Source organism: Rhinolophus sinicus, chromosome 2, assembly GCF_057876585.1.
Source record: "Rhinolophus sinicus isolate RSI-liver-muscle chromosome 2, RSI-T2T, whole genome shotgun sequence".
Classification (NCBI taxonomy): Eukaryota; Metazoa; Chordata; class Mammalia; order Chiroptera; family Rhinolophidae; genus Rhinolophus; species Rhinolophus sinicus.
Genome location: NC_142502.1, coordinates 168,669,189 through 168,686,601, shown reverse-complemented (window position 1 = coordinate 168,686,601; position 17,413 = coordinate 168,669,189). Strand labels below are relative to the sequence as shown.

At 40.6% G+C, this 17,413-nt stretch overlaps 1 long non-coding RNA gene across 3 annotated transcripts in view; it reads left to right on the top strand.

Annotated features, from left to right (window-relative positions):
* Positions 1–278: 278 nt before the first annotated feature.
* LOC148758950 (uncharacterized) overlaps positions 279–17,413 on the top strand; it is a 39,819-nt gene continuing 22,684 nt past the window's right edge. For 2 of the 3 annotated variants that reach the window (XR_016020482.1, XR_016020481.1), the window contains exons 1-2: positions 279–9,865; positions 11,214–11,374. This is a non-coding gene — a long non-coding RNA (uncharacterized LOC148758950). Of the gene's footprint in view, positions 9,866–10,313; positions 10,465–11,213; positions 11,375–17,413 lie in introns of those variants that run through there. The other variant, XR_016020483.1, reaches the window with a different exon arrangement.

Here is a 17,413-nt window from a genome sequence, read left to right as displayed (position 1 = left end):
CATCAGGAGAGAGAGAGCGAGAGAGAGAGAGAGAGAGAGAGAGAGAGAGAGAGAGAGAGAGAGAGAGAGAGACAGAGAGAGAGACAGAGACAGAGACAAAGAGACAGAGAGACAGAGACAGAGAGAGAGACCTGGGTTCGAATGCCGACCCTTTCATTTACTTGCTGTGGAATATGTTCTGTGCTTCAGTTTCTTCTTCCGTAAAATAGAGAATTCTTCCTTAGGTTATTGTGAAGATTAAATTAATAAATATGTGGAAAGTGCTTAGAACAGTGCCAAGCCCATAGTAAACCCTCAGGAAGTACTATTTATTATAATTACTACCATACTACCAAGCTCTTAATTTCTCAGTTTCCTCATTTGTAAAATGGGCATAATAAAAAGTATTCCATTTTGAGGATTAAATGAAACAGTGTTTATACCTTCCTCCTAATGCCAGGGATGGTGTTAAGAGCTTGATCAAAAGTCACTATAATTCCATGTCTATTCTCAGTGCTTTTTATTTTATAAAGTCATATTTACCCCCATATATATTTGGTCCCCGCAGCAAACCAGTACCCCTTTTATAGGTCAAGAAATTCAGGTCCTGAGCAATTAAATGTGCCTCTTAAGACTCACTCAATAGGCAATTGGTAGAACCAGAAGTCAACACAGCAGTTATCTGGTACTTTACTGTGTAGATTTTCCAGATTTTAAATATTTAAGCCAAGACATTTTAGGCTAGAGAGTGACTTTACTGAGCAAATGTATAATATTGGCCCAGGAATGGGGGTCTTATAAAGGCTAAGGTGAAACATTTCTAAGTGGGATTGTTTAGGGGAAAGAGAGGATGTGACCAGAACAGGTAATAACATTTTAAAAGAGGTTCTCTTAAGGAAGAAGGTTAGAATGAACCACGTGCTCCTGGATTAGTGTTGGAGACATCAGTATGAACTCATGTTTGGCTTACTATAGGTCCAGGTGGTTCCATAAGGAAAATTTGCAGCTATGTGTAGATGCATAGGTTAGTATACCACAAACATTTCCTTGCTCTGTCAGATGAGAGGGCCTAGAAGCAACAACATTCAGTTGCAGCAAGCACAATGGATGCCCAGATTTTTGTTTCTAAAACCTGTCTCCAAGAAAAGGAACCAAGGCTCCTTGGAGAAATGACATTCTAGGACTGGGCAGCTGACATAGAAGGGGGAGCCTTTAGTGCCAGAGAGTAAGAAAGTGCTAACAAAGAAATGATGAGGAGGTATGTCCAAGGGACACAGGAGCCAAATGAAAAGGTTCCCAATGACCAAAGCTGGAATAATTTGAGCAATAAAATAAATAATATAGTAGAGTGCTAGATTATAACCGAAAATATGAGTCTATACTCATATAAATGATGGAATAAATAAATGAATAGGGTTGGAGACAAATCTCCGCTACAGAAGAATTCTAAATAATTTGTGTAGATACTCTCCTCTCAAGGAGAGGGAATATAACTCCTTACCCCGTAAGTGTGGGGTGTGTAGAATGACTTCCTCCCAGAGTCCAGGATGGAAAGTGGGAAGAAGACAGTAATCGTACAGTACAGAAGCCTGACAAAACCGTCTCAGTCAGGTGATCAAAGTTAACATCAACAGTAATAAATCATCAGGATAGTATGTACCCTTGATATGATATCACGAGAATTACACTTTTTGATCTTACCTTCAAAAAACCCATAACCCCAGTTGAACCATAAGAAAAATATCAGACAAACCCCAATTGAAGGACATTCTATGAAATATATGACTGATACTCCACAAAACTGTCCAGGTTATCAAAACAAGGAAAGTCTGAGAAACTGTCAAAGCCACGAGGAGCCTAAGGAGACATTACAACTAAATGTAACATGGTATCCTGGATTGGGTCCTGAAACAGAAAAGAGATATTAAGTAAAAACTAAGGAAAGCTGAATAAACTATGAGCCATAATTAATCATGTATCAATATTGGTTCATTAGTAATAATAAATGTATCATATAAATGTAAGATGTTAACAGTAAGGAAAACTGGGGATCAGGTATACCAGAACTCCCTGTACTATTTTGCAACTGTTTTATAAATCTAAAACTATTGCAAAATTTAAATTTTAATAAAAATAAAATAAGCAGGTAGAACAGCAATGATACCTCCCCCCCAAAAAAAGGTACAAAGAGGAAAAATAATACAAAGTAAAAATGGGACAAATAGAAAAATAGCAAATGATGGATTTACATCCAACCATATAGATAATTATATTAATTGTAAATGTCTAAATACTTCAATTAAAAGCCAGATATTGTCAGATTGAATTTTTAAAATAAAGCAAGATCTAGTGTATGCTGTGTATATAAGAAATCACTTTAAATAAAGAATAAATTAAAATAAAAAGATGGCAGCACATTTGGCAGTCGAACACTAAATAAAAGGAAGCTGGAGTAGATACATCAATATTAGACAAAGTCAAGTTCATAACAAGGAATGTTACCAGAGATAAAGAGGAATGTTTCATAATAATAAGGAAGTCAATTCATCAAGAAGACATAACAATCCTTAATGTGTAATAACAGAATTTAAAGAACAATAGAGAAATAGACACTTTTAGTTGGGGATTGCAACACTATTTTCTCAGTAACTGATAAAACAAATAGAAAAAAGGAAATCCATAAAAATACAGAAGATAAATGAAGATAGAGAAGACTTGAACAAAACTATCATTATTCCTCCCCAAAACAGCAGAATAAAGTGCATGTCTTATAAACAGCCTACTCACTTTTGCTTTGCCTGTCTAAAAATCTCTACTTTTTTTTTTTAAAGATTTTATTGGGGAAGGGGAACAGGACTTTTATTGGGGAACAGTGTGTACTTCCAGGACTTTTTTCCAAGTCAAGTTGTCCTTTCAGTCTCAGTTGTGGAAGGCGCAGCTCAGCTCCAGGTCCAGTTGCCGTTGCTAGTTGCAGGGGGCGCAGCCCACCATCCCGTGCAGGACCGGCAACCTTGTGGTTGAGAGGATGCGCTCCAACCAACTGAGCCATCCGGGAACTCAGCGGCAGCTCAGCTCAAGGTGCCTGTTCAATTTTAGTTGCAGGGGGTGGAGCCCACCATCCCTTGCAGGACTTGAGGAATCGAACTGGCAGCTTTGTGGTTGAGAGACCACTGGCCCATGTGGGAATCGAACCAGCAGCCTTTGGAGTTAGGAGCATGGAGGAGCTCTAACCGCCTGAGCTACCGGGTCGGCCCTAAAAATCTCTACTTTTTGATTGAAATGTTTAGTCTCTATATTTGATATAATTTCTGATAGGTTTAGTTTATGAATCATCTCGCTTTGTTTTATATTTGTCCCATGTGTTGTTAGTTCCTTCTTTCCTGCCTTCTCTTAGATTGATTATTATTTCATATTCCTTTTATCTCCTCTCTTGATTCTTAGCTGCGCCTCTTTGTTTTACTTTTTTAAATGGCCACTCTAGTGATTTCAATATGCAACCTTAATATATCATTGTCTGCATTGAATAAATATTATAATATACGATTATGGACAAATCACTAACCTTAACACACTATAATTTCGTTTTACCCTTCCATTCCTTAGTGCCGTTTTGTCATGTGTTTTACTTCTATGTATGTTATAAATCCCACAATATTTGCTATTATTTTTTATGTAAACATTCAAACATCTTTTAAAAATTAAAAAAAAATATATATAGTCTTTTATATTTACCCACATATTTACTTTTTCCAGTGCTTTTCATTCCTTCCTATAGGTTCAGTCTTCCATCTGGGGTGACTTCCCTTTAGCTTACAAAACCCTCTAGAGATTGTAGTGATGTAAATAACATGGCTTATTCCTTGTACTTTGGATCTGTTGGTAACACAGTCTCTCAGATTTTGTTTGACAATGTCTTTCATTTCTCCCTCATTTTGAGGTGCATTTTCACTGGATGTAAAATTCTAGGTTGACATTTGTTACTGTTTCTTTCATCACTTTAATAATGGTATTCCATTATCTTCTGGATTCTATTATTTCTGTGCAGAAATCAGCTGTCATTTGTGTCTCTTCTCCCCACTTTTCCCCAAATATGAAGTGTCTCTTTCCCCCTCTGGCTTGTGTTACACATTTTTCTTCTGTCTTTGATTTTCAGTGACTATAATGTGCCTATGAGTCATGTTTGTATTCATATAAAGTTTGGGATTTGCTGCACTTCTTGCATCTGTGGTTTAATGTCTTTTATTAATTTGGAAATTTCTTGATAAATCTTCAAATAATTCTTTTACCCAGTTTTTCCTCTCCTTGCCTTCTGGGACTCCAATCCCATGTATATTAGATTATTTGATATTATCCCCTGAATTTCTAATATTAATCTTTTTCCTTTCATGTTTCTGTGTAGATCGTTTATATTGACTTGTCTTCATATTCTCAGATGCTTTATTTTTCTGTATGCAGCATTCTCATGAATTTAGTTCATCTACCCTTCTTTATGTCCATAGTTCTTCACTGGCTTTAAAGAATTAAAAAGATAGATATGGATATGGATATAGATATAGATACAGATATATTTTTCCCCTTGGCAAGAGCAACAATTTCTCATAATTGTCTACATTTTAATTGGAAGTAGAACCTGCAGTGGTTCTTAAACCACCTTAAATCAGCCAAAATTCATATTTGTGAGAAATACCATCAGACACCAGATAATATCTAGGGTACTAAAAAGTTCCCAAGGTGATTCTGATGCAGAAGTCCCCAGGTATCTTTTGAAAAACACCAATTTGTTGTTAAAAGCCTGAAGTCAAAATAAGTATTTGGCAGTTGGAAAATTCAAATCTACCTCCATCGAGACCTGAGGAAGATCATCAGCAAACCTATCAGATTGCTTTGCTAAACTCAGATTTAAAAACAAAACAACTTAATTTAAACAAACATGTGCATATGGAAGCTAGCACAGTCTAAACTTGCCAGAAGCCAGGTAGTTACTCCATTTTATAAGGTGCTGCTCTCGTGTTGGGCTGTGCTTCCTCAGTGAGCCAACTGGAGACATAATGAGACAGCTTGGGGAGACAAAAATATCTTCAGAGATGTATCTGTTTGTGTAAGCAGGTTTGTATAACTCTTTAGAAGATCTTTGAAGAAGAATATGAATGATTAATCACCTAGAGATATTATGTCCCAAGCAATCCTAAGGTTTCATGCCTGGAACAAATTCCAAGACCAAAGACATTAACTGGCATATTATGCAGCGATCAAGTAAGGAGTCTAATTTTTAAACAAATATATCAGAAATTGTATATTCAAATCAGTGCTGGCCTCTTCAATAAGGTATAATGCAAAAGACACAATAAGTTGAATTTCAACAGGAATTCATTGATTTGACTCCCTGAAGAGATGAATTGAGGCTGAATCTAGCTCAGCAGGAAAGGGCGCCTTCATCTAATGGCAAGGTCTGCCATGAACATGGTTGGGGACAGTGGAAACAAAAGGCAATATAACTGCCTTCCTAGCTTAATGGTAAGACTGCTGGATTTGGGATTTGAAGACTGAAACCTGAATCTTGGCTCTGCCACTTACCAGATGTAAGATCTTGTGAAAACACAGTTTGTGAACCTTGTATTTCTTTAATTTAATGACAATTAGTTAAAAAGTATTTCCACTTTCTATTTCATAGAATATGTACGTGATAGCCCCTTTATAGCCTATAAAACACTAATCATAAATTATTTTTCAAAGAAGTCACTTTGGTAGGCTATGATCTTACTCACAATAATTGGTCATTGTACATAACACCTTGGGAGCGCATTTAAAAACAGTTGGAGCAACTTAGGAAAAGCACTTTTATATGTACCTTATTTTCAGAATTTAGCTATTTCACCTACAAATTGATCATGACCTTTGGATCTGAATAACATGGTTCTTCTTCAAAATAAAATTCACTCTCAGTGGATGAAGACTTGCCACCACTGGCTTATTAAATAGAGTATGCCACAGGCTTTTGAAGATTCTTCCCAAAGAGGAGTTCCAAAAAATGATTTGTGCAATGGCAGCTGCATCTGTGTACGAGTATGATCTCCCATGGGTACAACATTGAAGGCCCAAATTCACTTGAATGTGTAACTGTTAGCTTGTCTAATAAACCAGTCATTTTGCATTAGCATCTCATGCCATGTGTGGATGTATCACTGTGCTTTGATTTAAAACGATGCTCATAGTCCCTAGCAATGTGCCGTGATGTAAACAAGGAGCCCAGACGAACTCAGCCTCTGAAGAGAGGCAGGTGGAGCTCTCCGATGCTCACTGATCATATGTTCATCTCCAAGCAGCCCACTGTTGGTAACTTCAGAATTAGGAAATATGGATTTCATACAGCTGTGAAAATCCTGCCTTGTCCATAAGTGACTAGTATAGTTATGGAGAAGCAAGGAATATTGGAAGAAAAGAGTCCCTGAGAGGAGTATCTTTCAGTTTTGGAGTCCGGGCTACCTGAAGGGGCTCTTCACACACGTCCAATCCTGAGCTATTGTGGAGGGTGTAGTACCTCTCTCAGACTGGGTCCTGAGACTGGGTCAAAGGAGACATTGCAGATAGGATTACGTTAAGGCTTTTGAAATGGGGAGATTATCCTGGATTATCTGGTGGCCCCTAAATTCAATCACAAGTGTCCTTATAAGAGGGAAGCAAAGGGATATTGGATGCAGAAGAAGAAAATGTGACATTGAGCTATGATGCTACACTGCTGGTTTTGAAGATTGAGCATAGGGCCCAAAGCCAAGGAATGCAAGGAATGCGGCTCTAGAATCTGGAAAAGGCCAGGAAAAGAATTCTCCCTTAGATCCTCCAGGGGGAGTGCAGTCCTATGGATACCTTGATTTTGGACCGGTGAGCTGGTTTTAGATTCTGACTGTTCAGCCACCAAGTGTGTGGTAATTTGATACAGCAGCTATAGGAAACTAATATAGCAAAAATTGAGGTTCTTTCTTTCAATCTGAATGAAAAGTCTGGGGTTTTGGTGCATATGAATATGTGCAACCCCTTCCAGTTTTCTAGGTACTATTCCAGTGGCAAGAACTATGGAGCAGGCAATATAAATGAGAACGAGGAAGAGAATAACACAGACCCATGGGGCATGCTTCAAAAGCCATGTGGAAGGCTGGGTCCAGGCTGAGGCTGATACTACTTTAGAACAAAAGGTGTTCCCTTGAACTAATTAAGGGAATGCTGGAAGGACCACAGATGTGCTCAGCTTTATTCCCACAGTTGATGATTAGGATGCAATAGTCCCTGATAATTGCTTGACTGACAGCCAGCCAAGGGATGCGTAGGACTTCCATCCATAAATGGTCCTGAGCACACCAGACGGGGAGCATGGGTTAGGGCTTCGGAGACTAGATCAAAATTAAAAGTTGAAACTGAGCAAAGGAAAACTCAGGGAGGAACTTATGGAACAAATGTTCTTGACCCAAATGTCCAAGCCTGGAGTCAACTTTTGATCACTGGGAAATGATGAAAAGCCCTTATCTGAAATGACTGGGCTATGCCAGGTACTTGTGGTAGGATGCTGGGAGTCTTCCACCTCTCACCTTACCGCAGCGCCGGGTTAGTCACGAGGACTGTGGGTGCCATGAGGGCCAAGTGAGCACCACGTAGTGGAGAAGATGAGGCTCACTCTTCTGTACCATCTTCCCTGGGACTCAGAGGAAAAGCTCAGGCTATTTTGAAAACAGCTGCTGCCCTTTTCCCAGATGGCTTTTTCTTTGTTCCCTTCTTGAGCACAGTCTCTATTATGTTGAGTTCAGCCTGGAAAAGTGTTGCTGAAAGTCACGTGGGTCGTGTCGTGTGTGTCTGTGATGGGCTTGATCTTGCTTACTTTCATCTCTACTTAACAGAAGGGTTTATTTTTTTCCCAGTCAGACCTAGTCACAGTGTGCTGCAAACAGGTACAAAACCATCGTGCTCAACTAGTCTAATGTTGGATTCAACTTACATCCCAAGAAGAACTGTAGAGAGTTTACTACCACAAACCCATATACCTCCACTGGCTTCCTAAGAGTCTGGTGTTTGCCATTTGTGAATGAGAAGCAAGCTGCCCTCCAGAAGTGCGTTACCTGTTTTCTTTGGTATTTAACGCATTCTGCCTGAGACATTGCTGTGTGCTTTGATCTCTCTGGGGACAGAGGGAGATCCTTGAGGCAAAGGAACACATCTTTCTCACTTTCGTGTTGTCTTGCTCTTCCCACCCTTGGCTCTCCACGAACACTTCGGCAACTGTCTTAGTTCGGCACTTAATACACAGTTCATTGAATGAATAGAAGCTCTCAAACATTAGTTATTTAGTAAATTGGTAACAAAGGCATGTTGGATGTGCACAGCACCTAGCAGTTTCCATGTCTTTTTCAATCTAACATCTCATTTTATCTCTACAACAGCCCAGTGAACTCAGTAACTCAGCAGTACTTGTTCCAGTGAACATGTCAGAAAATTAAAATCTGGGAAAGCTGTGACTTAAAAAAGGTCACACTCAAATTATCGGCAGAGTTCATGTTAGGATCCGTTTCTTACTCCGCTGTCCTTGCTATGCCACCGACACGGAGGCTCTTTAGTTCATCCAGTTGTCCTACAGTGAAGTTATAAACCGTCTCATTTTGGGGACCCAGGCATGTGGGTTAGGACATGTGAAGTTATAAACCGTCTCATTTTGGGGACCCAGGCATATAAGTTAGGACCCAGCTGTAAATTGTGCAACAAGGCTGTAACTGTAGTCTCCTGGATTGGAGAGTGTCAGTAAAACCTTCTCTTTATAGATAACCCAAAGGACCCCCTGGTAATTCTAAACCACCGCGGATAAACCATAATATCAGCCTGGCCTGTTTGCTGGATGTCATCTCTTGCTTATGTCAGTTATTTCGTTGGGAGGGTGGGAAGCTCCAGATACAGGGATTTAGAGAAAAGACGTCTTACTCTTAGGTACTTACAAGACTCGCAAAGGATGGTGCCACATACTTGCTTCCTTTCCCAGCAGGGCACTGCCAGTCCTTATGGAGTCCACCCTGGAGGCGAACTGGGATGTCCCTTCTCACCCCACCATCTCCTTTGCCCTGACTGCCCCTCCCAGGACCCTCAGTTCTCAGCCAAGTGCATTCAGTCTGAAGGGGCAGCAGTAAAGTAGGCTCTCCCCAGAAAAACCACCCCCCCAACTCAAATCATGTTTATCTTACAAATACTAACCACTTTTCTGCATAGCATCCATGAGTTATTGTCTTCACAGATTTCAGTTTCTGCTTCATCTTACAAAGGATATTTTCCCAGCAAAGGGCAGGGATAGGAGTGGATGCAAGAGGAAGGTGAGTAGGAAAGAAAACCCCACCCTCTCCCACTCAGAGAGTTTAAAGTGATCACATGCCCCACTCGCCCCCATTCATCCCCTCAACTAACCCTTATTGAGGATTTGACTTGTGGCAGGAACTACGTTATGGGAAATAAACATGAATAGGATATAGTCCTTGATCTATGGAGTTCATGGTTTAGAAACAGAAACAGGTATTTGTTTGCAAGTGAGGTGGAATCACAGTGATGGAGAAATGCCCAGCGTGGCATAAATGAGAAGCACCTGTGGTCTTGAGTGAGGCGAGGCTTCCTGGAGAAAGGGAGGCTGGAACCGCCCCATGTAACAGGTGAGGAAATTGAGGCTCAACAGAGAATCTGTGGCTGAATCAGACCGCAAGCTGGAGAGGGGAGGGCACTGCCTCCACTTCAGCATGATTGTGACATGAAAGAAAGTCTGGCTTCACCACAGTAAGAGACTGGGGGTCATCGGAGTGGACCTGGGAACAGCACAGCCCGAGGAGACCAAGGAGAACTTCAGAAACAAGAAGAGGATTCCCAAGAGGTAGGTGGGAGGAACTGACATGACCCGTTTACAAAAGGAGTGCTAGGGCTTTGGGGTTCCAGCAAATTCCCTCGGGGTGGGGTGGGGCACCACTAGGTAAGGAAGGCTGAGAAAGACCATGATTTTGTGCAATTTTATAAAACATCCTCCTTTGCATTTTCCTGCATTCACATGCAGATTTGTAGCACCTAATAATGGTTAAGAAGTTCAGCCTCTGCAATCGTCATTTCAGCCCTGCAAGGGAGGCTTTCCTTCTCTCTCTTTTCTCTCTCCCTTTCTCTCTCTCTCTCTCTCTCTCTCTCTCTCTCTCTCTCTCTCTCTCTCTCTCTCTTCCTCTCTTCCTTCCTTTCTTCTTTCTTTATTTCTTTTTTCTTTTCCCTCCCTCCCTTCCTTCCTTTTTTTTTTTTCTTTCTTTCTTTCTTCCTCTTTCTCTCCCTCCTTCCATCCACCCCTCCCTTCCTTCCTTCTCTCTCTCTCTCAACAGATGAGAAAACCGTCTTCAGAGGTTAAACAACTTGTTCCATATTACGCCTGGTGTGTGAACCCTGGGCTCTGACTTCGGCTGCCAGGTCCTTAGCAGCCACACTAACACAGAGACCGTAAGCAGTCTTGGCAGAGTAAATGCCCAGATATCCGGTATTAGGCCAGTACAAAAAGGGGCTTGGGAGTATACTAGCTGCTATTTACTGATCACCTATTGGGAGCTTTGTCTTCTTAATTCTCTCAACATCTCTATGAGGACAGCAGTTATTGCCTCATTTTACAGGTGAGGAAATTGAGGTGCAGAGATGTTAACACGTTGTGTACGGTGGGGTTTAAATCCCTCGTGAAGATTCTTGTGATCCGTACACAACGTGTTAAGTAACTTGCCCCAGGTCACACAGCTAGTAATGTGTGGGCCAGATTGGAATTCAGATATGTCAGATTTCAAAGTCCCTGTACTTGCAGCTGTGATACGTACATTATGAAAATAAGCTAATACCAAAAATAATGTTTTGATATTCTAAGTCAGTGGTTCTCAACTGGGGCAATATTACCCTCCAGGGGACATTTGGTAGGGTCTGGAGACATTTTTGATTATCGCAACTGGGAGGGGAGTGCTACTGGCATCTAGTGGGTTAGAAGCCAGGGATTCTGCTAAACATCCTATAATGCACAGGACAGCCCCACAACAAAGAATGAACAAAATGTTCCTAGTACCAAAGTTGAAAAACCCTGCTCTAAATTTAAATAAATTCCAACCCATTTCAAAACAATAGCATAATTTTTCATCCATTGTGAATTCCTGGATTAAAGGTCAAAGAATCCTGATTCCAACTTCCTTCCAACTTTACTTCGCTCCTTCTAGAACCTTTTGGGCAATGAGGCCACAAGTTCCTGTTTCCATTCCCCATGAGGATAGAGATGTGCGTGCCAATGGTGGACCTGGCCAAGACCATAGGGGACACACCTCACCAGATAAGCATGAACACTGACCCTGGACAGTGGCCACGGCAGGACCCCTTGGAGGTGAGGCATCTGTTTCTCATTTGATAGTTGTTGGGCACAGTTAAGCCTTTTCAGGTGTGAAGAACCTTTTGAATATTAAAATATATCAGGGCAGCAGCATATTGTCAGTGTAGGTCATGCCCTTGGGATGAATCAGGACTTTACTCCCTGGCATGCCTTCCTCTAATTTGCACAAAGGCACCAAATGAGCTGGCAAAGACCCAACATTTCCCAGACCCAGGAGCGAGCCGCTGATTGACAAACGATGTCATGACCCCTTAACTACTCTGAACTTAGTAACACATTACAGTGAACTTACATTTTATTCATCACCGCAACGACTACACCTTTGAAAAATTGCAGTGCCAGTATCAGGCAGAGGTTATTTATTCAATCTACAGACAGTGTGTGGCCCACATGGATTGGGGGACCCTTTACAATAACTCCAAGTTGTCCCGAGAGTCTGGGGCTGCAGGTCAAACAGTGCTGCTGTGGACCATTGTATGCAAAAGTCATTCTATTCCTTAGTTTAAGAATTTATTTTAGGCACAGAAGGCCAGTTGGCAATATATAAGCATTTTAAACATTATTGTCACACGCAAAATTCAAACTTTAAACATTTTCAGTTTTCCCATGTTTGAAAGAAATGAAGCCCTTGGATAAAAACCAAAGCCATACCAGTGTATGTAACCCCTCTCTCCACCTCTTCTCCTGGCAGGGTCTGCCACAGCTCAGTTGTTTCTGCATTTGAGGATCTCCAGTTGTCCTATGGGCTAGCACCATCCAATAAAAATATAATGCCAGCCACATACGTAATGTGAAGCTTTCTAGTGGCCACATTAAGGTATTAAAATGAAAGAGGTGAAATTAATTTTAACAAATATTTTATTTAACCCCCAGATCAAAACTATTATCGTTTCAACCGGTAAACAATATTTATAGAATTATTAATCAATACTAGAAATAATGTATGTGCTGACGTGCATTGCAGCATGAATAGCTTACATGATATAATCATTAAAATCAGATGTAGTCATACCAAAACTAATTTGTGTTTAATAGAAAAATATTTTACACTGCGTCCATTTTAAAATTAAAATTAAATAAAATGTAAAACTCAGTGCCTCCGTCACACTGGCCACATTTTAAGTGCCCAGTAGCCACAGGTGGAGTGGATACTGTATTGGACGGTACAGCTCTGGACCTTCCATGTGTTTTCACACACCCGTATTGAAACCTCCTAGGCCTCATGACTACATGCCAGTGATTCACAGAGATGTTCTAGAACCTTCTCTGTGTAACGTTAGAGCAAATCTCTGGTTCTTGTGAGGATGTACTTGGTTCACATTTATCTTGGTTTCTGTAGACCTTCCTGTGGTGTTAGTCCATTACACACTGATGTTCCCTTGTGGAGATGAGGAATAATCTGCTATGTTGTGTCGGGCAGTGATCGCCACCCATAGTTGAAGGTCATTTCCAAGCAGGCTGGTTTTTAGGGGGTTGTACTTCTTTGACCTGGTCTCCGGAAGTGTGGTTTTTCAAAGTGATGAAGAAAGGCACACTCCCAAGGAAAAATTTCATGGGTGGAGATCAGGCTGAAGCTGAGTAGGGAAGAGGATGGAGAGATGGGGGGGCACCATCTCTGAGGGAAATCCACCCCCACACTTGCAGGAAGCGCTGTGGTATGGTCAGAGCTGGGAGGAAGAAAGAGGATTTAAAAAAAAATTCAGGCAGAAAAGTTTACATGGACACAGCAGCAAACCCAAGATCTACATAGTTACCATGAAATAGGTCCTGGTCGGTATCTCTATTCACCTTTCTTCCTAGTCCAGAAAATTTTAGTAATCAGACACACCCAAGACGTGTTTAGCATCACACCATCTGCTGCTTCTCCTGGTCAGCATTAGTTGTCATCAAATTTGATCTCAATGGTTGCCATATTATTGAATATGCTGTGAAACAGAATCTAAAAATACACTCCCCCCCCTCTAAATCTATCCTAACCTTACAATTGGAGTTGCAACTATGTAACATTGTTACCTTTTTTTTCCCCACTTCCTAGGATATTAGGTAATATTAAATTCCCCATCTCATGTTAGTCTTTGTTTGCACTTGGCTTGGTATTTGAAGAATATATTTATACATTAAAGCTGTACTATTTTTTATCCCAAGCCATTATCCCATGCATTTATGGGTTTATAGATCTGTGTGGTACCTCATAATGTTTTTTGTCTTCCACTGAACACATCCAGTCTCTTCCAATTGGTGTTCCTCAGCTGAAGTTATTTTCATCTCTGAGAATGTCTCAAGAGCGGTTTCTGTTACGGAGGATAAAAGGGACAAAGGATTCACAGCTCCCTAAATTCAGTGCCTCTTGAAATACAGGCCTTGCATTCAGAACTTGACTTTTTCCTTTCGTGGAGGAGTTCTGTAGTCGAGGATGGAAAGATTTAGGGAGCCGTTGAAGCAACAGACTTGCCTGGGACTGTGCTTTGCTCTTGTGTGGCTGCTGTCTGAGGCCTTCCAGCACGTCCTAAGGAAGCCAGTTAAAGCAGAAAAGGCCCTTAGAACCAACACCATTGCCCCAATATTGCTATGAAACATCTAACTTTCAGAGAGCAGCCAGTGCTTCTCGTGCTCCTATTTCAGATCGTCCGTGCTGCCTAAAGCTTTTCTGTAATAGTTGTCAAAACCCTTGTTATACTGATCAGAAGCTAAAAGGACAGGCGTATTGACTGCAGGATCAGTTCACAGAGAGCAACACCCATTTCTGTTTTTCTCACATTCTGCCGACCACCTAAGTCAATCACACAATTGTCTCCAGGGTCTATGACCGAATAACAGTTTATCTGCGAAGGCTACGTTGTTCAAGAACTTTATTTTTGTTTGACTGTGAAAGAAAAGAGAAACAGCTAATTATTTTTTTCCAGAAATGTGCATTGCCTCTGACTCTTAAAATGGAAAGTGCTTGATTTTCTTCTTGCTTTCACTTTGTAACTGCTGTGTGCTGTTTGTTTTCATTCTCTAGAAAGAGTTAAACTTCTTATAGGCATTAACCCCAAATGGAAATAATTGGCCAAAGGCCTACACTTGTTCTTTATGAGAAATACAAGACTCTAAGGGATTCCAGCCTTTTAGAACCATCACAGAATTTTCCCAGGAAGCATGACATTGGCAAAAAGGGAATATACGTGCCTTTTACCATGTTTACATGGACATAAATTCTGGGTTTTGCAAATAGAGAAATACTGTACAAGTTCATGGGGATGGTGGAGTGAAATGTGGAGAGATAAAGAGAAAAGATCCTTTTGTATTTTAAGACCAAGTAGTATAGCCAACTCAGAGAAGTGAGAGTAGAAACGCAAAGGTATTACGACATTGTTTGCTCTCTTTACTTCTTTTTATGGGGCATTTCAGAGAGAGAACCCAGATTCACAACATGGGTGAAAGGTGTATTAAAAGTTTTGAACCCAGAATAGCCAAAACACTCTTGAAAAAGAAGAATAATGTTGGAGACTCATATTCCTCAATTTCAAAACCTACTGTAATCAAGATAGTGTAGTATTGGCATACGATGGCATATGGACCAATGGAATAGAATTGAGACTCCAGAAATAAACTCATACCTCTATGGTCAATTGATTTTCAACCAGAGTGTCAAAAACATTCAATGGGGAAAGAATACTTTTCTCAACAAGTGGTCCTGGGACAACTGCTTATCCATATGCAAACAAATGAACCTGGAACCCTACCTCACACCATACGTGAAAATTAATTCAAAATGAATGAAAGCGCTAAATGTAAGGGCTAAAATTATAAAACTCTGAGAAGAAAACATAGGTGTAAATCTTTATGACCTTGGAATTGGCAATAGTTTTTCAAACATGATATCAAAAGTATGAATAAGCAGGGGCCGGCCCGGTGGCTCAGGCGGTTAGAGCTCCATGCTCCTAACTCCGAAGGCTGCCGGTTTGATTCCCACATGGGCCAGTGGGCTCTCAACGACAAGGTTGCCAGTTCAACTCCTCCAGTCCCGCAAGGGATGGTGGGCGGTGCCCCCTGCAACTAAGATTGAACACGGCACCTTGAGCTGAGCTGCCTCCCGGATGGCTCGGTTGGAGCACGGGCTCTCAACCACAAGGTTGCCAGTTCAATTCCTCGAGTCCCGCAAGGGATGGTGGGCTGTGCCCCCTGCAACTAGAAAAACGGCAACTGGACCTGGAGCTGAGCTGCGCCCTCCACAACTAATACCGAAAGGACAACAACTTGAAGCTGAACAGCACCCACAACTAAGATTGAAAGGACAACAACTTGACTTGGAAAAAGAAAAGGCCTGGAAGTACACACTGTTCCCCAATAAAGTCCTGTTCCCCTTCCCCAATAAAATCTTTAAAAAATAAATAAATAAATATGAATAGATGTCCTACTATTTTAAAAAAAAGTATGAATAAGCAGAGGAAAAAAGATAAATTGGACTTCCATCAAAATTAAAAACTTTTGTATGTCAAAAGACACTATCAAGCAAGTGAAAAGACAACCTACAGAAAAGGAAAAGATATTTGCAAATCCTATGCCAGATAAGAGCCTAATATTCAGAATACATACAGGATTCTAACAATTCAACAATAAAGGAAAATAACCCAATTTAAAAAATGGGCAGAGGATGTGAACAAACACTTCTCCTATATACAAATGACCAATAAATACATGATAAGATGCTCTACCTTAGTAGCCACTCAAGAAATGCAAATCCAACCACATGAGATACCATTTCACACCCATTAAATGCTATAATAAAAATTTTTTTCATGGAAAATAAATGTTAGCATGGATGTGGAGACTGGAATTCTCATATATTGCTGGGAGTATAAAATGGTGCAGCCACTGTGGAAAACAGTTTGGCAGTTCCTTAAAAAATTAAACATAAAGTTACCATATGACCCAGAAATTCCACTCCTAGGTATATGCTTGAGACAGTCGAAGACATATGTTCATACAAAATCTTGTACAGGAATGGTGATAGCAACATTATTAATAATAGGCCCAAAGTAGAAACAACACAAATGTCCATCAACTGATGATGAATAAACAAAAGAGGCATATCCACACTAGATTAAACAAAAGAAACCCCTTACATGTTAGTATTTACTCCCATGTCCCCCTTCCTGCAGCCTCTGGCTACCACTAATTTAATTTGTATCTTTTGATTTGCTTTTTCTGAACATATCATATAAATGGAGTCATACAAGATGTGGCCTTTTGTGTCTAGTTTGTGTGTGTGTGTGTGTGTGTGTGTGTGTGTGTGTGCGCACGTGCATGTGTGTGTCACTTAGCATAATGTTTTCAAGGTTCATCCATTTTCTAGCATGTATCGGTACTTCATTATTTTTAATGCCAAATGGTATTCCATTGTATGGATCTACGGCATTATGTTTACCTTTTCACCAGATGATGGACATTTCGGTTGTTTCCACTTTTTTGGCTATTAAGAGGTACACCACTATGAGCATTCGGGTACAAGTTTTTGTGTGGTTGTAGTCATTTCTCTTGGGTTCTCGTGTCTATTTTAAAGGCTGTAAAAATTTTCCTGACTTAGCAAATTATCATTTCTTCCTTGAAATGTATAAATCTTCCTCATCAAAAGGTAGAAAATTGACTTTGTTTTCTATCACAACATTATATCCTTAGGCCAGTTAGAGCTCGAAGGGACCTAACATACACGCCGAGTGATACTGATTTTATTGACAAGGCCTAGAGAGGTGAGGTGACCTCTAGAAGTCGGTCAGCCATGACAGGCTAGGAGTCGGGTGATCGTGACAAGCACAGAGCCATGTCTCCCAACCCCTACACCTCCTTTCCATCTAGATATACATCATGAATCCTTTAACCCCCTGAGCCTTACCCAGAGTGAGCCATCAGTCTTGCAAAAATCTGGGAGGAGGGTGCTCCCATGGAGAAGACAATTCCTCCCAGAGTGGGATCTGAGAGGAGAGTAAGCCTCCCTACCTCCCCCAAACCATCTCCATAACTTGCTATGATACTTGCAGTTCCACCAGCAGC